We start from the raw sequence: 18,623 nt of genomic DNA on the forward strand, positions 1-18,623 counted from the left end.
CACCAACCAGGAGACAGCAGTGTTAACACAGCATCACCTATCTGGCTATAGTTTGGTCCCAGGCAGCATGGTTGCTAACTTTAATTTCTCTAACATTTCTTTTTTTAGAGTATACTCCAAGCATTTTCTGAGAGGCAGCACAGCCTAGTGTAACAGCATTTCTCTAGAGCAGCGGTTCTCAACCTGTGGGTCACGACACACAACCAGGAGAACCTCATGGCAGGGTTTTCCCATCTTGCTGTTATCATAAAACTTTCCCAGATGATAGAAATGTCCTTTGTCCTTAGACACTGCCCAGAAATGCTTATCTTCATGGAATTCATAGTTAGAGGTTTATATATTTCAAAAATATATTTTAGTGAGTTGGACTCTGCCGATTGCTAACATCTCTCCCTAAGACTAAGCTGGCACATTTCTTAGAGCAGCGGTTCTCAACCTGTGGCTCGCGACCCCCGGGGTCGCGAGCCACAGGTTGAGAACCGCTGCTCTAGAGTCAGACTGACAGATTTCAAATCCATTGTTTAAACAGTAGCATGACTTTCAACAAGTTTCTTTCTCTTCCTGTGTAGAGTGTTATGGAGTTAATATAAGCAAGTTTTACACCAGTATTGAGGACACAGTAGTGAGTGTTCTGGTGATGTTACTCTGTAGCTAAGTACCTGAGTGGCTTCTGACAACAGTCACTGCATGCTCATGGGTTCTGGGGTCAAGGATTCAGTCAGGGCTCAGCTGGAGGATTCTTTTGCTCTTGAGTGGTATCAGCTGTAAGATGCACTGGCTGGTCTGCAAGTCCAGTTTGCTTCCCTTAGCTCTCTGGTGGCGGGCTGTGAGGACTCAGAGATGAAGACCATGGGCACCTGCACGTGGCTTCTTCGTGTGGCTTTGTCACAGCATGGCAGTCTCAGAAAGAGGGACTTTTAACATGGCAGCTCAGGACTCTGAGAGTGTCTCAGTGAACAAGGCAGAAGTGGCATGGCCTTGATGACGCAGCCTCGGAAGTCACAGAGCACTCTCTGTTGCAATCTGTTGGTGACAAGTAAGGCACTAGATGCAGCCCTGAGTTAAAAGGAGGGAATTCAATTCTTTCCTCAATAAAGAAGGGCAAGGTCACACTGTAAAGAGTGTATGTGACCAGAAATATTGTCATGTTTATTGTTGGAGAGTATAATTTACCACAGAGCAAAATATGTTAGCTAACATTTTAGTTTCTTCTGTCTTAATAACTACATGAGTAACAAAGGGTTGGGAATTAATAATGGCCTTGCTTAATAAATAAGCACATGGAAGTTCAGTAGAATAGCTTAATTTGTCCATAATCACGCCATAAAGTCAAAGTGTATGTAGAACTTGAAACATCCTGAATCCTGAACAATCCATTGATTTCCCTCGTAAATTTTCTGGGAAAGATGTGTGGGTGTTTGGGTGCAGCTAGATTACATGATTCTCCATTTTTCTTTGGGACAGAAGGTCCACTTTTTGCATTTCAAAAGATAGCAAGCTGCAAGGGCTAACCCACAGGGACTCAGTTTCCTGAATGTCTTATCTACTTTCCTGTTGAGCAATTTGGGAGGAGCTGTGGGGCAGGAGGGAGCAGCTCAGCATCATACAACTAGGTGGACGCCATGCCTTCTGAGGCTTTTCCCACAAAGCTGCACTGCTTCTCATTGAATGCCTGTGAAACCATTCTGTATGAGACCATCATGGCGGACGCATAACACTGCATTTGTCAAACCCATGTTTCTTTACAGCACGAAGGATGAGCTTTAATGTATACTAATAAGAAAACTGATTCAGGAGTCAGGGGTGATGAGGATCTGTGATGAAAGCATCTGTATTACATTCTCAGTGAAGGAAGTGGGGAGAAAATGTCAACCCAGGTAACTTCAGAGATGAGTGAGACTATAATACTATAAAGGCAAAAAGAACTGGACATCAGCACTGAACTCTAGATGGTAAAGCTGCTTGCCATGCTGATAAAAGTAAATAATTCTAAAACTACTATCCATTTATACCAGAATTCAACACTTAAGTAAATTAATAGCAGACGGTTGGAGCCAGTTCTCTCACTGTTGGGAGTGGAAGGTTACAGAGAAGCAAGGGAAGGAGGCGAAAGTGAGCTGTGTGATAATGGATCCCAGTTGGAGACTAATCAGTATGAACTCATATTTAGCTTCATATAGGTGTGGATAGATACATATAAAATAATTATGCATATAGAAATGTTTCTAAATGGAAATCTGTAGAAATATATTAATTTCTACATATAGAACCAATAACATGCATGCATACACACAGAAATTTCCAGTCATTGGCAGAGGCCTGCAAGAGAAGAGTTAAAGCCTCTGAGAGCCACCTTTCTTAAATATTCTGACCTTGACAATCCTCACATTAGCTCCCAGTTTTAAAAATTGATTTTAGAGAGAGAAGAAGGGAAGGAGGGAGAAAGAGAAATATCAATTTGTTATTGCACTTACTTATGCATTCATTGGTTGATTCTTGCATGTGCCCTGACCGGGAATCAAACCCACAACCATGGCATTATAAGGATGACAACGCTCTTACCAGCTGAGCTACCCTGCCAGGACATAACTCCCATTCTGATGGTGCAAAGAACCAAGAATAAGATTATCGATTTGTACAGGATTTAAGATCCAATAATCAAACTGTGGAGGATATACATCTAGTGGTACCGAATCCTTACACTTTGCTTACAACTTTTCTGAAAAATTTTTCTGGTTTATACTTCTGAACCTAAAGGATGCCTTTTATTGCATCCCTCTAAGTCCTGGGTCTTAGAAACTGTTTGCCTTTCAATGGGACAGTCCAAAGACTGGGTAAGAAACAATAATTTTGCTGAATAGAACCACAAAATGATAAAAATCCCATGCTCTTTGAAGAAGTCTTAGTGAAGGGCTTAAAAGATCTCTGATTAAATGAAGGAGTTCTACTCCACTATGTAGATAACATACTAATTGCTAGTAAACTAAGGAAGCCTCAGGCCCAGATATAATAAAATATCTAGGATTTGATTTATCAAAAAGGCAAAGAAATTAATTGCTAGATTGAAGGGAAGGAGCCACCCACCACCAGAAGGCAATTGCAGATATTTCTAGGAATGACTAGGCTTTGTCAAATTTGAATTCCTAATTCTGAAGTCATGGCCAAAGCCCTATATTAGGCTCCTAAAGGAAATGACAATGGGCTATTAAACCAGACTGCAGAATACCTTAAGGCATTCCATATCTTCAAGAAGGAACTTTTAACAACCGCAATATTTGGGCTCTGGGACTTCAGAAAGTCACTTGATACTTTTGTGCACAAGAGTCACAGCTTGAGTCTTAGAACCCAACTCAAAATTTAGGAGTTAGAAAACCAGTAGTTTACTTTTCCAAACAGTTGGATACTGTAATTCAAGGATGGACACTGCCTCCAGGCTGTGAATACAACCGATGACCTTTTAGAGGAGGCTGAAAAATTTACCCTGAGCCAGCCTACTGCTGTGCACACTCCACTCTGTGCGCTACCTCTACTTAAACATAAGGGTGGATACTGGCATACTTTGAGGATGCTGGGAAAATACCAGGTCACATTACTTGACAACACAAACGTTAAATTAAAGATGATATCTACTCTAAACCCAGCTACACTGCTCCCCAGTATGACAGGAGAACATGTTGAAGACAGTATACAAATAATTGAAGTCTACTCTAGTAGACCCGACTTAACTGATGTGGACACGTTAATGGGCGAAAGCGCTTCATGGACTAAGGGTTCCGAAAGTCCAGATGCAGTAATAACTCATCAGTAAGTTTTAGAAGCAGAAGCCCTCCTTCCAGGCATGCCTGTCTAGTAAAGCAGAGGGTTTGATAGTCCTCATGAGAGAACCTACACCATGGATCTAAGAAAAAAGAGTAACCACTAACAGTGATTCAAAGTATAACCTTTCTGTCGTGCATGCACATGGAACCATATAGAAAGAAGCATCAGGCAGGGAAGAAATTAAATACCTAAAAGAAATACTGGACTTATTAGATTCCATCATGATGTCACCAAAAATCTATAGTTATCTATAGATTTTGCCTGGGTCACCAAGAATCTATAGTTACCTAACAAAAGAAAATAATTTGAATTATCAGGCTGTAAAACAAGTAGCAAAAACCAAAGGCCGAAATTCTACTGCTCTAGCACTCATTCCAGTTGTGGATTTGTCTGTTTAAATACCAATATCAACAACAGATCTCAGGAGAGCAGACAAATGGGGGCTTCATGCTAATACTGCAGACACACGTTAGGGAGGAAGAGCCAGCAGCACAGAACTTTATAATGGCTGACACTTCGCTCCAGACTTTCAAGTTCAGGAGGACTGGCTCCCTGTGTTCACTTCAGAAGAGATTTACCTTAAAATCAAGGGCTATGGCTGTCCAGAAAACTTTCCACCTGCCTCTGACAGGTGGTGCTAATTTCTCTCCTTTTTCCTTCCAAAGAATTTTTACATAGGGAAGTGGGGAGCTGAGCAGCTAAGGACAGCCAGGCAGAGACACTGTGCTGTGCTGACCACTGCCAGCATCCACTATCCTATCCTCAGTCTCCCCTTCCTGCCTGTGGACCACTCCACTCTCATCTAAGTATAAATGATCAAAAAATGACTTAACACCCACGTTGTACACCCATGACATGAATAAAAGTTCTAAAGATACTGCCACAGCTAAGGCACTTACGCTGCAATTTTTTATCACCACGTGTGTACTGTTCATGCTGTTGGAAGTTCCACTAGGAGAAAATTTTCTTTCTTTCCTTCTTTTTTTTTCTTTTTTCCTTCCTTCCTTCCTTCCTTCCTTCCTTCCTTCCTTCCTTCCTTCCTTCCTTCCTTCCTTCCTTCCTTCCTTCCTTCCTTCCTTCCTTCCTTCCTTCCTCCCTCCCTCCCTCTTCTTTCTTTCTTTCTTTCTTTCTTTCTTTCTTTCTTTCTTTCTTTCTTTCTTTCTTTCTTTCTTTCTTTCTCCTTCCTTCCTTCCTTCCTTCCTTCCTTCCTTCCTTCCTTCCTTCCTTCCTTCCTTCCTTCCTTCCTTCCTCCCTCCCTCCCTCCCTCCCTCCCTCCCTTCCAAGATTTTTTAATTTATTGATTTTAGAGAGAAGATAGAGAGAAGGATGGGGGCAGGATTGGGAAAGCTTTCTTAAGAGTGGGGGAAACACCATTTTGCTCAAAGGACACAGTGTGGAGATGTTAGGCAGCAGAATGGTCCATTTGGTTGTATAGCAGAATCATTCCAGGTGTCCTAGCACCTGAGCACCCAGGCTTTACCTCAGATCCCCACCCCGATTACACAAATTTCATACATAACTTGCCCATCTGTGCAAGCATATTGTCGGCTTTTTCCATTATATTCTTTATTTAACACATTGGTCATAGTTGTTTTAAATGCCCTGTCTAATAATTCCAACATCTAAATCATCATTAAGATGGATTTTTATGATTAGTTTGTCTCTTCAGGCTTTTCTTGATTTTTGTCATGCCTTGCAATATTTTGTTGAAAGACATCTTAAATAGGGCAGTAGACACTGAGGTAAATAGGACTTTAGTGTGAGAATTTATGTTAATCTTGCCAGGAGTGAAGCTTATTTGATGTTTGTTATAGCTTAGTTACCAAAAAGCTTCAAAGTCCTCTAATATCCTCATTTTTGTCTTCCCTCTTTACTTCCCTATGTACTTAACCTCAAAGTATATGTCTTTCAAGTCTCCCATATCAAATCTATGGTTATTATACTGAGGCTCATCACGTGGAGGTAGGGTGTGGGGAAGGAAGATCTTCTCTATGATTTTCTAATTAAGTCTTACCCTTGGCACACAGTGGGCTGTACACTGCACAAAGAGGCAGGGATTTTACAATCCTTCTGTCCCTCCTACAGGGTAGAATTTACTCCCTCCCCCACCATCAAAAGCAAGTAAAGGCCGCCCTGCATCAGATAGGAATACAGAGGAAGTAGTGATATGTTAGCAGACACACCAACAAAGGGGCTTGGAATCAAACAGCGAAAGAGATATTTAAAACTATAAATAAGCAGGGTGATAACTTGGAACTGTAGTATTTCAGCAATTCTGAGATGATATATTTTGTAAATGGCCACTAAATAACAAGACAACGTGCCAATCCGGTGTTAATCATGTGCTAAGCCAGGCTGAAACCCCTGGAGTGCAATGCACTTACAAAGCAATCAGTTATTCACGGAAATGGCGAAAGTAACTATGAGGAGCTTTCCTAGCACTTTGCTTTTGGAATGACAAATGAAAAACATGTTGAAGATGTAAGAAAAATGCTCTAAGAAGGCTTTCTTCTGTTCAAAAGGTTTCTATTCCTTTCCTGTTTGTGCACATAGTATTAGGTTATAGATATTTGAAGGAATATGTTAAATTAGTTTATTTTAAAAATTATTAAAAATATTTAATCCTATTGTACCCTTGCCAAAATACTGCTGTCTGTCTGATTATCTGACTGAAGATTTACAAGTATTCAGCCCTTCTATCTCCCTTAGGCACCGTGTTCATCAAACATCGCCCTGCATGCTGTTAAGCCAAATTCAGAGGGACCCGAAACATGGAAGACAGGAACAAGGTCCATTGTTTACACATCAAAATTTTATTGTCTAGCTTGGCCAAGCAGCGGGAACTCTGACAGAAATCTGACAGAGAGTGGCTGGCCCTTTGTTCTACTTAGTTTTTATAGTTTTGTAAGTGGGAGGTACAGAAGCAAAAATTGCAATTAGGAGCCCCTTACCGCTATTGGTTATAGTCATATGTCCTTTAACATGATAGGACCACGTTCAGTTTGCAAGCCATACATCCTTTTGGGGAAAACAAAGTTTACAAGCCAACACAATGGTAGAAAGATGTCTCTTTACATATTAAAGGCATTCCTATATTATCTAGTGTTCATCTGCTATCTCTCTGTCCAGAGTCACACGTGTTAACCACACGCATTTACATAGGAGAGGTAGTTTCCGTGGGGAAAAATGCCCGCAAATGGCTCATTGTTATGAGAAAAGGTTTATTTTGGTTTTTCTCTCCCTGCACCTGGCTAGCCATTCACCCTTTTCCCCACAGGCGTGGTGGAATGTCTGGGGATCCATGTTTCCCTCCCCTTTGCATTTACAATACAATGCCAAGGGCCATCCTCACTGTGCCAATAAAACAGTACAGAGACTATTCTCACAATTTCTCTGCACACCTTAACCCAAATTAATAAAATGTTCTCCAAGCCTCTTATAATATTAATATTAATTCTGTAGCCTTTGGTACTTTATAACACCTGAGGGTGAAATGACTCAGTGGCTCCTCAATGCCAATGTGCATTTTATAACAGCTTTTGAGTAAAAATACCTTTATTTTTACTGTCTTAATGCCATGATCTAATAAACTGGAAGGCAGTTTAGGTCTCAGAAGTGCTACTAATTTTATATAATATTTCTGAATATAGTATTTAAAAAAGAAAAGTGCAATTATTTATTTTCCTATAAACCTAGTAATATAATCAACTTTTTAAAAAAGACTTTATTTATTCATATTAGAGAGGAGAGAAGGAGGAGAGAGAGAGAGAGAGAGAGAGAGAGAGAAAGAGAGAGAGAAAGAGTAGGGAGGAGCAGGAAGCATCAACTCCCATATGTGCCTTGACCAGGTAATCCCAGGGTTTTGAACTGGCGACCTCAGCATTCCAGGTCGACGCTTTATCCACTGTGCCACCACAGGTCAGGCTAAACCTAGTAATATAAATACATAGTTGTTATATTTCCTTCCATCCCTAGAAATGAAGCTGTGACCGATTATATTTCCTCCTAAATGTCTGCTGCAATATGTCCCATCCCTCATGTTGTTCTATAGCCTTGACCTCAGTGTCCCCTCTCAGGAGTCTGGATGGGCCTGAGGCCTTGACCAGGAAAGTCCAGTGGAAGTGGCTGGGTCATATAACAAGGTCTCATGATTTGCCTTGCTATCCTGGGATGCTTGTTCTGGGAGCCCAGCCACCATGCTGTGAGGAAATTCAAATTTGCTCACTTGGAGAGACCACATGGAAAAGCCACGTAAGGGGTTCTCCTGTGGTTGGTCTGGTTAAAGTCCCAGCCAACAGAATGCATCAATTACAAGACATGGGTGTGAAGAAAGTACTGGTCTTTCCCCAGTAGCTGTTAAGTCCTCCAGCCTCAAATGTTCCCAGACGTTGAGGAGCACTGACAAACCATCCTACTGATGCCTCCCGGGTTCCCAACCCACTGAAACCATGGACACAGTGAAATGTTTTATGCCACTAAGTATAATGTGGTTTACTTTTTAGAAATAAATGGATCAGCATCCTAAATAAAAGGTAAAGCTTTTTTAGAAAACTGGGATCAGGTATTACATATAAAACATTTTCATTGCCAAACCAAAAAGAATTAGAGATTGTGGGAGTTTGCAGGAAATTTTACACATCTCCTAGACACAGAGGAATTCCCCTACTTCTGTAGAAGTCATAGGGTATTTCTCCTTGGAAGCCAGGGATTTGTACTTCTTACTAGTTGGTACATTTTGAATCCACATTTAAATGTCAGGGACTCAGCTGCCACATGCAGAACTTGACAACATACCTGGCTCATGCTGCTTTCTAGGGGAAAACACTGACGTGTGAGTTTAGACAAGAAAGTCAGGCTGAGTCATACTGCAGGGAGTCAGGAATGTACCATGCTCTGGCCAGCTGGCTATGACTTCCCTTTTATCACTGGAGCTTTGTAGTCTAAGAAGCTAATGACAATATTACAGCCAGTGAGGGCTATACCATCATATATAGTGACAACACTACACTTATCTGACTTAAAAAAATTAAAAATAAATGTAATTATGAGTAAGGTTCTTAAATTATGTATGTACATGCATGCATGTATGTACATGTGCAAATGCATGCTCCCGTTTATTCCACGAAAAGAATGGCTCCCAGGAGAATCATCTATAAGCAGGAACATGTAAAGGGCAGATAGATGGAGAAGAGACTTTGAGAGGTGTCATGGGCTCAAAAACCTCTTTTTGCTCTTCCATTTCTGTGTGGTCTCAGTATCCTTGCCACCCTCTCCTTCACTTAAGAAACAATTACAATCTCTGGGACTAAAGAACCTTTCTGGCTGGGGAATTAGTAACAACAGAATACTCCAAATCTTGCTTTTTTCTACTCTTCTCCATTCTGGACAATTCCTTTTGTTGAGTCACTCCTTTGGGTTAGGTATAAACAGTCTGGCTTCTGTCTTGTTTCTCTTATTACCACCTAAATATTGAGGGAGAAAAGGCGATGTGATTAATGTTGTTCAAGTGACTTGCTGCCTCCAGTCTCCTAGTAACAATAACATCTAAAGAACAGACTTTACTGTGACTGTGACAGCTGGCCTGGGTGGCCCGTGCTCCTGGAGCAGGTGCAGTACACCCTGCTGCCTGAAGAGTTGGGCAGACCCGCTGCCCACCCCAGTCCAGGTCTTTCCTGCCCACCTGCTGGAAGATCCTTAAGATCCAATAATGGTCAAGTTTGGCTAAGCATTCCAAGAAGTCGGACTTCTCAGCCTAACATTTAAGTCTCTCTTTTCAGCACTCTCACTACGCGATGTGTTGTATACTTTAAATATGTACAATTTTATTTGTCAATTTTACCTCAATAAAGTTTGAGGGAAAAAAGATAAACCCAAGATCATGGCCTTCCTCTAGACCCTTATAGCAGTTCTACATTACAGAAAACTTCAAATAAAAGTCCCTGCCCCGGGGTGTGAACTGTCCCTCCCAGCTATTCCTCAAGGTCTAAATGATCTCATAAAGGAGGCTGAGATTTTGCAGAGGTCAAAACTGGAGGGAACAGTGCAGCTGTTTCTCTCCAAATCATTTGATAATGTTTTTCATTGTTGTTGCTTCAGTGGGGGAAATAGTAATTCTGGAAGATGCCCTGGACACTTGGGTACAGGGGACTGATATCTGAAATAAAAAAAAAACAAAAAAAGAAAAAGCAAAGGTGGAAGGGAAGGAAAGGAAAAAAAATGAGACTCTTCCAGAAAGAAGAAACGGTCACTGTGGCTATTTTTAATGTGCTCAGTACTACATGAGCTTTATTATGTGGGGGCATTAGCATTACGCACAGCAGGAAGAAACATTTTGATATAGAATATCTTTTCTCCAGTTTCAAAAGACAAAACTGAAATATAAAGGCAATAAAACTGTTCTTAAGATGATGTCTTTTCTCACTGGGGGCTTTGCAGGTTGGCAAAGTAACAGGAACATAATTTCCCAGGACAGAAGTGATCCTGGCAAGAGAAGGAGAGACAGGCTGAGACCTCAGGGCTAGCAAGAGCAGGTGCAGCGACCTGCAGAGATGCCGCAGGGCCACCTCTGGGGCTCCCCCATCCCCTCCTCAGCCAGCAGAGTGAGAGAGCTGTGGGTCAGACCACCCGCTAAAAGAGCAAAATAAACGAATGGCTTTTGTGGGTAAGACCAAGGGACTCCAACTCCCTCAGGCTCCTCTACTAAATGGGTCTTGTCCTAGGTCCACGAACCTTTCTGGGATGAAAGCAGTTGTAACCAAGCTGAATCCTATGAACACCAAGCACTGTTTCTAAGCTCGTTAAATCCTGTGTTTGTTTCCCAGCTGTCTGTGCTGCTCTTCTTCCAAAGAACACGAATGTGATGGTCATGGAGTCACTCAAGTTCATCAGTGAATTCAAAACAGTTGTTTATCCTTGTTTGTTTTCCCGGCCAGCTGGCACTAGGGGTAAAAGGAGGCACCACTCAGATGGGCAGCATGCTGGTGGGAGAGTCCAGCCTTGCCTTTTCCCAGGGAGAATGATGTGTCTGCAGGCCTTAGGGAGGTTATTTGAGCTCCAGCCAGGTGAACACATGACAGCCCCACCATCACCAAGTCTAGTTGAAGTTAGTGGGAAAGAAGAGCAACTGAAGCAATGATGTCAGTGGGAAACAGGGAAGTGGGTGTCTGAATGCCAACAGTTTCCTTTCGGCAAGAGGTTGGGAGGTGAGGGAGCAAGGGCATGGGGATTTGAATTCTCACGAGCACAAGGCTTACTTCTACTTCTCATTGTGTTGCCGACACCTGGCATCAGGCTCGGAATGTTGCAGGGGTTTAGTTGAGTTCTGAAGTGTACGATTATAGAGAAAATGCAGACCACTCTTCAGGGCTGGAGCTTGATTCATGAAGGCTCTGCAGAGAGTGACCTTGAGAAGGTGAACCTGGAGTCAGAAGACCTGGCTGAAGCACCAGCTAGGGGATTCGGGTGGGTTGTGTGGTGCCTTGGGCTCTCAGGGTCCCAATCTGTCACACAGCAGTAGTGCACCCTGCCCCTCACCCTGGCTCGTTTCAGACAGCTGTTAGATAGGGTATCAGGAACTTTGAAGGAGCATTGCATGGGAAGAACAGGCTATTTATTAGGATGGACAAAAGCTGTGTGGGCCAATTTACTTGCATGTAAAAATATTAGCAAGGAAGCTGCCTTATGTCTTTAAGAATTTGATGAACATGTACATACACATCATGTGTTAATTTTGACTATTACTTTTTCATATATTAAAGTAAGCCATCAAAAAAAAGCTCCTTTGAACTGCTAGGTGATAGAAGTCCTTGAGGGCAATAATGCTGTTTTAAAAAAATTTAACCATTTACCATTTTTTTAAGGACATTTCCCCACACATGGCTCAAACTCTAAGGTACGTTTGCATTTTGTTCATTTCTTTCCCCAACGTGTCAATGTTAAAAAGTAGGAGTTACATCTTTGGGTTACATTCATTTATGCATAATAAGTATTCTAAATATATTCTGAGCCTTTAAAGAGAGAAATCAAGGCTTTTCTTTGGCAACAAATTTTCAACTAGTACTTTAATCATATCTGTGCCTTATTTATACCTTGACCATCTCCAAGAAGGATCCAAGCAGAGGGGTAGGTAGTTCATTTCCCAAGTGTAGGTGACCCTTTCTCATTGCATTTTCCTAGTCCTAATTCCTAAGGTCTAATTGAATATATTGCCCTAATTACTGCCGAATCTTAAATGAGGAACTGCCATGTTTTCAGCCAATGAGAGTGGGAAGTTTGGGAAGAGCGCTCTTGCATGCCAGGCCCCTTTATCCTTGGACGTTGCCTTCCTGGGTCAGTCTTCACCACTAATCAACAAACACACAACATGTATTTATTATTACCCTTTACTGGGCCCCAGATTGCACAAATACTAAACACGCTAAGAATGCATATTAAGATAGGAAAATGACGTGCACCCTCCTGGACCATCAGTGTGTTCTCCGTAATATACTTGAATCAGTACTGTGAGTAGCCCTCACCCCACGTGGGAAGTAGCATACCATCTCCATCCAAGCCCATCCTCTCCTGTCCTCAGATGCTGAGCATGCAGACTCACATCTTATTTACATCTTTGTCATTAGTGGGTCACAGTTCAGACTGGAAAATCCCGTGACGTCTTCCACTGTAACTAGAGAAGAGCTGACTGTTGGGGGGCAAAGGGGCACGGCAGGCAGTGATTCTCAGCCATCCAGAAGGGTTTTGGAAAGATGTTACCAGGGAGGTTACTGTGTGGCTGGAGCAGAAATTCCCACATGTTGCTAATAGAATGGGAACAAAGTGAGAGCCCGATGAAGGTTCCTAGGTGGGGTGAGGCAGGCAGCTTTGGGAATTGTAACAGGTGGGAGCACAAGGTGTGGGTGCAGGCAAGACACCATGGGTAGGCTGAGGCAAGTCCTCACCTCGGCTGGCTGAAGTGTTTTCATTTTGTCCTGTTGGCCCTGTGGAGCTCTGAGGTGTCCAAGCAGTGAGACCAGCAAGAGGACTGCACTGGCTGTGGAGGATGGGACCCTGTTGAGGTAGGTAGATAAGGACAAGGACAAGTTTTCCTCTTTGACTTTGCAGAGCCTGTTCACGACCTGTTGTCCAGGACACAAAGCTGCTCTGTCTGTGAGGCCCAGTGACATCACTTCTCTTATCCTGTCCTAACTTAAAGGTCCAGGGAGGGTGAGTAACTTACCCAGGGTCACACAGCTGGGAGTGTTTACCACCAGGATGGTCCCCAAAACCCCAACCCCAAGTACCTACAGCCTTTATTTGAATAACATATGGTATCTTCTGGTTTGCTTTGGAGGGAGGCCATTGAGCAAAGTTTCGAAGGGGTCTGCTCCGAGGCAGGTCTCCAGTCTGGGTCTTCATCCTGTGCTATTCTCTATATAGCCTCAGGGCTTGTTTCCTTCCTGAGACTCAGTTTCCTCAACTCACTTCAGAACTATTGAAGGATATGTACAGTAAAGCTCATGAAATGCCTAGCAGGGTGTCTGGCACATGTAGTGCTCAGGAGACAATGGCAAACATCAGTCAGTGTTTATACCTGTGATGGCTTTTAAAAAAAGCCATCGGTTTTTTATACGGTTTTTAAAAAAACCGCCCACTTTTGCAGTGCTGGTCAACCTGGTCCCTCCCGCCCACTAGCGGGCATTCCAGCTTTCATGGTGGGCCAATCGTGGCGCCCTTTGGTTGCTCCACTACCACCCACTACTAAAGCTGGAAACACTCTAGGGAAACACTCTGATCCTTTCTGCTTCTGATGGTGTTCTGTGACATCAATCTCAGAAGGTCCTGCGTCTTTCTTGGTGACTAAGAGCACCAGAGACCAATGCAAGCCTGGGATGGGGGGCAGGTAGTGTTGGAGGGTAGCAATGTAGCAGGAGGCTGGGGTAATGGCAGAAGGGGGCAGTGAGGAAGCCTTGGGGTTCAAGCTTTGAAAATGCCCAGTTTGAATAGAGTAGGCAGTGTTATGGGGCTCCTGAGAGGTGATGCTGTCCATGTGGAGGTTGTGCCTTGCAGGAGTTGCTGAGACATGCATTAAAGAGATTCCAAACCAAGAAACTTTCTGGAGAACCTCCCCTGTGCTGATGTGGGGGATGGGAAAGGTCCAGGACATGGCCAGAGAAGGTGACTGGCCTGAGGAACAGATGACTTTCACTAATAAATTCACCACTTGCATACTACAATAGCCCAGTGCAGTGCCAGCCAGTTCTAAAAGAAGCTTCTGTATATTTTGCCGTGTCCAAGTCCCCTAAACAATCTGCAGTCATGTCATTCAAGCGCTCACTGCTTCATCATTTATCTTTGAATAATATATGTCAAAGCAACCAGCCTCACTGCTGTCACCTACATGCTTACATGGTGAGTACATGGGACTCACTGTGCTTTTGCTTTGGTGTGTTCCTGAACATCGTTGCCATGCAGAAATCAGATAGATTTAGACACAGACCAATGGAAACACATTCTGCAGTTGCATTTCAAAGTCTCCTCCTGTTATATGCATAATCTGGACAAGTTAAAATATGGTGCCCTATCTAAAGAAGAAAAGTAAAATAAAAACAAGGAGTATAACATATATTTTCTGCAGGTCATAGTACATGTTATGCTCAAGGTAATTTTTTTCAGATCTAAATTCTGTATCTCCTTATTTCTGTCTGAATTTCACATAACTCTTAAAGGGGCAGAAAATGCTAAAGCTCATCAGGAAGGAAGAAGAAGAGGTCAATGCTGAGAGAAGACATCTTCCGGGTCATAAGGCGGGACCTTGTCCGCTTGCTATACCATATTCTACGGCAGTGCCATTAAAGTGGAGATTTATCAGGAAACTTAAAAACTATCATATGATTCAACAATTCTACTTATGGGTATTTATTTGAAGTAAACAAAATCACTATCTCAAAAAGAAAAAGGAAATAAGGTCCTGGCCTGTTAGCTCAGTTGGTTAGAATGTCGTTCCTCAATGACAACGTTGCAGGTTTGATCCCCAGTCAGGGAAAACACGGGTAGCAACCAATGAATGGACAACTGAGTGGAACAACAAATGTCCCCTCCCCCCCCCGCCTCCCTTCCTCTGTCTCTCTAAAAATCAATACAAATTCAGCCCTGGCTGGATAGGTTGGAGTGTCATCCTGGGTTGCCAGTTCAATCTCCAGACAGGGCACATACAGGACCAGCTTGATGTTCCTGTCTCTCATTGAAATAAGATAAAATAAAATGTCCATGTACACTAACTCGCCCGAATGGTAAGGGATGTCTGTCAGTGAGAAAGATTGAACTCCACCAATGTCAAAATCAAAATGTCCTAGAAGTGCCAAAAATAGCCCTAGACTTTCATGAAAATCCATAAAGTGCTCATAACTAATGACTCATCACAACCCTTCCTGAATTCGCACATCTGGCTGGCATTAATATATGCGTGAGATGAGACACATGAAACTGTTGTCCTCCATGCAAAGTGGTGCTTCATGCTGTGAACGGCAAGAGGGAGCAGTAGCCTTGGCCCATCCTGTCCAGGAGGCAGGGGTGTCCCACCGACCACACTTTTAGTCACACCCTTGACACACGTGGAGCCCTGAAATCTGACTCAGGCCATCTGAAGCCAACAGGGCTGTCCATGTGGCTGTACCCAGAGACACTTGTGGTGGGCCTTTGGTGCCTCTGACATTGACCATGGCATGCCTGGCGGAGTGTGTGTCCCAGACTATGACCAGGCTGGAGTCGGCGCTCATAGGTATGGACATGGATGGTGACCAGAGCTCATGGTACTGCACCTTCTGTTTAGTTCTCAGGAAGTCACTGGACCCATGCAGAGGGCTTCAATCTTAAGAGATGCAAAAGAAGCATGAACAACCATGCTTTTAGAGGTCTGCAATGTCCTCAGAGAATCAGATACATCATTTCTAAATAAAACATCACATGTTTGGAAATGAAATTTGAGGTGAGTCATAAGGCCAGATGGAAGAATGTAAAATTTAATATATTGCAATTTTAACCCTAGATTCTGAATGTACCCGCATTGCAGGGTCTCTCTCTGCCCTTGGACAATAATGTCTGAGTTTCCCTGCTACAGACAAATAATCACAAAATCAAGTAGTGTCTCATTACTGAGACACTACTTTACCTATAACTGGAAAACAGCCCATCCATCAAGGGAACAAAGCAGACATTATGAATTTGTCTATTTATACACCAAAACAAATTAAAATCAGTAACTTAACCCCAGCATAGATCCTAGAAGAAATAGATCAGAAATCTGATTTGTCTTGGCTGCACTGGATCATTAATATTTATATAGAATTATTTATGTCCAGAAGTTGCAAAACAGCTTTCAGAAGCTACAATCACCATATTAAAATATACATATGGAGATAGAGGGAGTGACGGGACAGGAGACAGAGGGATGAAGGGAAGGAGGTAGAGAAAAAGGGGGAAGAGGGAGAGAAGGAGGGAGAGAGAGAGAGAGAGAGGAGAAGAAAGAGAAGAAGAGAGAGATAGAGAGGGAGAGGGAGGATGGAAGGGTAGAAAGAGAGGGAGGCAGGGGTGGAGAGGGAGAGAGATATCACATGATGACCATGGAGCTGCCACGGCACATTTTTCTGATCCAAGTTAAAATATATCCATCTGGTATATTGGGCCTGTCTCTCTAGCAGTGTTTTTAAACCATTTGTCTGCAAAGTCAATGCTATTCCTATGCCTGGCTGGTCTCTTGTAGCCTCAGCAGTTCCTTCAACACAACTTTAATTTACATGTCACTCACCTTAGAAAGCTAAGTTGAGCTTGGTCTAGTCCTTTCCTTACCCATTCTGTCCCTTGGTTACATTTTCCTTCACATGTGGTCCCATCACTCCTTCTCCACACTTGCTGGGCCTGGGCACGCTTTGCCAGGTCTTCCTCCCCCATTCCAGCACAGAGTTCATGGCTTTAGTAATTATCCTGCTGAACCTCTATGTGCCTATTACTTTGTATAACATGTGATTCTCAAGTAAAAATTAGATCTTTTGCTAATTCTGAGTCCATTGGTGCCTATGTATGCATTCTGGGTGCATTCAACTTATTTTAAATCAGGGGACATTGGCCCTGGCCGGTTGGCTCAGTGGTAGAGCGTCGGCCTGGCATGCAGGAGTCCCAGGTTCAATTCCTGGCCAGGGCACACAGGAGAAGTGCCCATCTGCTTCTCCACACCCCTCTTCTTCCTCTCTGTCTCTCTCTTCCCTTCCCGCAGCCAGGGCTTCATTGGAGCAAAGTTAGCCCGGGCACTGAGGATGGCTCTGTGGCCTCTACCTCAAGTGCTAGAATGGCTCTGGTTGCAACAGAGCAATGCCCCAGATGGGCAGAGCATCGTTCCCTGGTGTGCATGCCAGGTGGATCCCAGTCGGGCGCATGTAGGAGTCTGTCCGACTGCCTCCCCGTTTCCAACTTCAGAAAAATACAAAAAAAAAAAAAGAATAAATCAGGGGACATTCCAGAATAATGAACTTGAGGACATGGTGAATACATAAAACATTAACTGCAAGACTTGTTGATAATTCTAACTGACACCATTCCGTGTGTTGAACACACAGAACCCACTTTTATGTAATGTACATGTTCCAAGCACACAACTTTGAAAACTAAAAAATGATGAACATTTCAGAGGCCTATCTTTGTTTGTGACAAGGTTTAGATAGGAGAACAAGAAAATTCTGGTCTGTTTTGGTGAAATAAATGTAAGAAAAGGCAGGTGACAGGTTCTAAAAATACCTAAAGCATTTTATTTCAAATATTGGAGAAAATGCCTGTTTAATTATTATGCCAGTCTAAGGTTTACTGTAACTATGCTGCTGGCTGATAGGAGGGTGACAGAGAGGTGACTGCTCTGGGTTTTCCCCATCTGTCTCCAGCGACTCCTGGGTATACAGCAGGTAGTCACAGAGACCCCACAGAGCCTGACAACATGTCCTCTCATTTCCTTGTGCCAAGATGTTATATTCCAAGGATGAGTCTATTTTAGAACATATTGTTTCCATATTGTGCTTTCTTGTTATTCTTCCTGCTGTTCTATTTCCAACTTTCATAAAATGCTCTGTTGAGAGACAGAGTCTAGCTTGCATTCCAAGCTCTCTGGCCTACCCTGCCTTCCTAGCTGTGTCTGTCTATTTCCTTCTGCAGCATAGAGCTTATATCAATGTGGTTTACTTCTTCCATGAATAACCACTCAGGTGCCTCTGTCTTTATTGTTCTCACCCATGAAGCACGAGAAACAAGCTAGAAAACCAGAAAATTAACTCCCTGGAAGCAGCTCTTGACCTAAAACTGACAGCAACCCCCTCATGGTGGAGCAGCGTGGAGAAGAAAGACACAGACATTTTCTCCTAGAAATCCTTGGTAGGATTAGTAGTGCTAGATGCCCACAGCCCTGCAGAGGGCATTACTCACAGCATTTGGTGACTTGATGAACAACTCTCAACTCTGCCTGGACACATTTAGGTGATCCTACATTTATAAGCCACATAGTTCATCTTTACAAAGTGACCAAGCAGAATATTGGTATGCAGATCTCTACATCACACACAAATTCAACCAGGGCTTAGTAAGTTTCTGTCAAGTGCCAGATCCTGTACTTTGTATCATCTATACAAGATGCTACTTTCTCAGAGTTTGATGAAGCTATATGGGCTGTGTCCATTTTCTCACACATTCTGTCAACCTCAGTGGAACTGTACTTATTGGGATCATGCAAAGAGTCAGTTCAGGCGTCTGTTAGCACCAGAAAAAAAATGGGAATTTAAGCAAAGATAATC

General features: G+C 42.9%; 1 protein-coding gene across 2 annotated transcripts in view; it reads right to left on the reverse strand.

Annotated features, from left to right (window-relative positions):
• Positions 1–18,623, reverse strand: part of SYNDIG1 (synapse differentiation inducing 1) — a 253,541-nt gene that overhangs the window by 22,740 nt on the left and 212,178 nt on the right. The window lies entirely within an intron of this gene.

Source organism: Saccopteryx bilineata, chromosome 6 (assembly GCF_036850765.1).
Source record: "Saccopteryx bilineata isolate mSacBil1 chromosome 6, mSacBil1_pri_phased_curated, whole genome shotgun sequence".
Classification (NCBI taxonomy): domain Eukaryota; kingdom Metazoa; phylum Chordata; class Mammalia; order Chiroptera; family Emballonuridae; genus Saccopteryx; species Saccopteryx bilineata.